Source organism: Mesoplodon mirus (genome assembly GCF_964341445.2).
Source record: "Mesoplodon mirus genome assembly, chromosome: 7".
In the NCBI taxonomy this organism is placed as follows: Eukaryota; Metazoa; Chordata; class Mammalia; order Artiodactyla; family Ziphiidae; genus Mesoplodon; species Mesoplodon mirus.
In genome coordinates, this window is record NC_138983.1 from 18,585,566 (window position 1) to 18,589,192 (window position 3,627).

The following is a 3,627-nucleotide window of genomic DNA, read 5'->3' on the forward strand; positions in this document are numbered from 1 at the left end:
CTCTTCTTATTGTTTTCCTATGAAAGTCTCCTTCACACACATTTCTTAGTTGTGCCTTGGATCTTCTTGTCCTGAGATGGAGGATTAAATGTTCAAAAAGGAAAGTAGTCACCATGGTAAATTTGACCTGAGAGCAAGTTTGACCTGAGAGCAAGTTTGCTTGTTTGTTTTAAGCTATCGCTTATATATTTACTGGTTTGTTTTCACATTGATAAAGCCCATTTCAAAAAATTGAACAATAAAATGTTAAACTTGGGAAACTCTGAAATTTTATACTGACTTCCCACTTCATGCAAATCCTTCTTTGTAGACCTTTATACCTTCTCATAAGCTTCTTTCTCTGCCTGAAAATGAACTTTGATTCCTTCAACTAAAATCTCTCTACCATTTAAGCTCAACTTATGACATCACCTCCAGGAAGCTTTCTCTGATTGCCCCAAGGCATTAAGATGTCCCTCTGGTGCTCGAAGAGCAACCCGCGTTTGCAAGGATCAGTATATTTTTCACTTGCTATTGTAATTGTGGATGTGATTTTCTACTTCCTCTGCTAGATTATAACCTCTCTCATTGGAAGGAAATCTGTCCTCTTTCACTTCTGTGTTTCCAGTGCATAACATGATATATAGAGAAGTATTAACAACTCTTTTTCAGTAGAATAACTGATTAAATGAATACATACACTACCTTCTTTTTTGACTTCTCCTTGGCTATGTGTGTGTGTGATATTTTAATAGACAATAGACATATGTGGTGCATCAGTTTGAGGAGTGGAATGCTTGTTGAAAGGATGGGACTTAACTTTAGATAATCTTACCACTAACAAAGTGTCTGTGTTGTGAAAGAAGAAAGAGAGAGGTGGTTATTTTTGCAGAGATGGCTTGTTTGCTTCAGCGTATTGGCGGAGCTCTCTTAACCTAGATTTCATTCTGTTTGCTCTCTTCATGTGAAACCATACAGCTCATACCTACATATCTTTCTCTAATTAAAGAGTTGTCTTAAGGAAACAAATCAGCAGCTGTCAAGGGCGTGCCAGAATGAGTCATTGATTTGCAATCAAGATAGCCCATTCCCCATGCTGATGGATTCACCAATTTTTCAGGGCCTCTGAGAGTTCACCTGCTTGTCACAGAGCATAGCACTTTGGTTCAGCTTTGAAATGAGGAATGTCCCTTCACTGTGATTCAAGCTGATTGCCCCTTTGTCACCAGGTTTTAGCTTCTAGGAAAGGTTGTACCTTTCACTCAAACAAGTACTGTTAGAGCTCAAGGTTAAAAGATTCACCTTGATGTTTTCTCCAGATAAGCTGTGATGGTAAAGACATTCTCATGTAAGCAGCTGAGGTTCCATTTATGTGGAAAAGTGAACCCATTCTCCAAAGTTCCAGGTTGTTCAACATAATCCAGTATGATAATTATTTCTTGGTTATGAAATAGCCAAGAACCTGAGAAAGCATCTAATCCTACTTCAGAGGAAACTGAAGCCCAAAGGGCTAAGAGTTTCTGTGGTCTCCCAGCCAGAACTGGCTGACACAGTGCTCAAATCCAAGTATGATATCCTTGTCACTTTACTAGAAACACACCCTTTCTTCTTCTTCTCCCTTATAGGCTGGTACTGGAGGTTTATATGACTAACTGGTGGGCAGTAAGGATATTGAATGGTTAGGGAAGTTTGTAAAAAAAAGGAACGCTGGGGCTTCCCTGGTGGTGCAGTGGTTGAGAGTCTGCCTGCCGATGCAGGGGACACCGGTTCGTGCCCTGGTCCGGGAAGATCCCACATGCCGCAGAGCGGCTGGACCCGTGAGCCATGGCTGCTGAGCCTGCATGTCCGGAGCCTCTACTCTGCAACGGGAGAGGCCACAACAGTGAGAGGCCAGCATACCGCAAAAAAAAAAAAAAAAAAAAAAGGCACCCTGGTGTTTTTTCAGGCAGCTGGGAAGATGGCAGACATTCATACTGAGCATGCCTACCAAAAGCAACTGACCATCTTTCAAAATAGGAAGAGGGTCCTGCTTAGAGAAACTGGCAAGGAGAAGCTCCCATTATACTACAAGAACATTGGTCTGGGCTTCAAGACACCAAAGGAGGCCATGGAGCACACCTACATTGACAAGAAATGCCCTTTTACTGGTAATGTCTCCATCCGAGGGCGGATCCGGTCTGGCATGGTGACCAAGATGAAGATGCAAAGGACCGTTGTCATCCACCGAGACTACCTCCACTACATCCGAAAGTACAACTGCTTCTAGAAGCACCACAAAAACAAGTCTGTGCACCTTTCCCCCTGCTTCAGGGATGTCCTAATCAGCGACAGTGTCACAGTGGGCGAGTGCCGGCCCCTGAGCAAGATGGTGCACTTCAACATGCTCAAGGTCAACAAGGATGATGCACCAAGAAGCATTCCAGAAGTTCTAAGACTGGACCACTGCCCACTGCCCCAAACAAAATAATTTATTTTCCCACTCTAAAAACAAACAAAGAAACAAAAAAACTGCACCCTGGGTCTTTCTTTCCCTCTTTCCTGTTTTTAGAAATGATACAGTGTAGCATTTAAGTCTAAAAATCCTGAAGCCAGACCACACGGTTTAGAACGCAGGATTCATCACTTACTAGCAAAAGAAAGGAGTGTGTTAATCTCTCTGTGCCTCAGTGTGCTCAGCACTAAAATGGGATAGCCATATGTTTGTTGAGAAGTTTAAAAGAGTTAATTAAAGCCAAGTACTTAGAACAATGACTGGCACAGAGTAAGATCTCAGTAAATATCTCAGTAAATATTACCTGTGTTTATTCATAGGTGTATATGGGAATGGGATGAAAACTACTGTCTTTCCATCTCTATCTTGTGTTTAGAATTAAAGTGAGCTCCTTGTTTTGTTGTATATTTCTCAAGGTTTCAAGTTTATTTCCTTTGCTTGGGTATAATCTTAGGCCGTCTGCTTTTATCTGAATCGTGAGGGACTAAACAGAATAGTATCTATCTAAGAGCATGGGTTTGGGTGTCAGTCAGACTGCATTTTTGGAATGACTGGAGTCAGTTTATTTGTTTGCCAGAACTGCTATCTAAGACCTTATAGAATATTTTATGTATCAACAACGTAATGTCATAGAGGATCAAGAGACCCACTTTATGGCAAAGGCAGTGTGAAAGTTTACATATGTCTATAGAATCCACTTGTCCTCTCATATACCACACCACCCAGAAGCTGTTGGCCTAATATAGCAATATACTGAGTTGTTAAAGACACAGCTAAGGCACCAACTTGCAGACAATATGCTGTGAAGATGGGGTGTCATCCTCTAAGACAGCGGTCCCCAACCTTTTTGGCACCAGGGACCGATTTTGTGGAAGACAATTTTTCCACAGATGGGGAGGGAGAGGGGAAGAGTTCAGGCAGTAATGCGAGCAAAGGGGAGCGAATGGGAGCAGCAGATGAAGCTTTGATGGCTTGCCTGCCGCTTACTTCCTGCTGCATGACTGGTACTGGTCTGCGGCCCAGGGGTTGGGAACTCCTGCTCTAGGACATCACATGTACCTTATATCAACATCCATCATATGATGCTGTCTCCAATGGATAGAAAATATTGGTCTGAGAAATAATAGATATGGGCAAGAAGGACTGCACTTTTCATT

At 42.2% G+C, this 3,627-nt stretch overlaps 1 pseudogene across 1 annotated transcript; it reads left to right on the forward strand.

Annotated features, from left to right (window-relative positions):
• The first annotated feature begins 1,936 nt into the window (after nt 1–1,936).
• On the forward strand, nt 1,937–2,450 carry LOC309807794 (small ribosomal subunit protein uS17-like; annotated as a pseudogene). Its single transcript has one exon. The product of its transcript is annotated as a small ribosomal subunit protein uS17-like (transcript).
• The last annotated feature ends 1,177 nt before the right edge of the window (nt 2,451–3,627 follow it).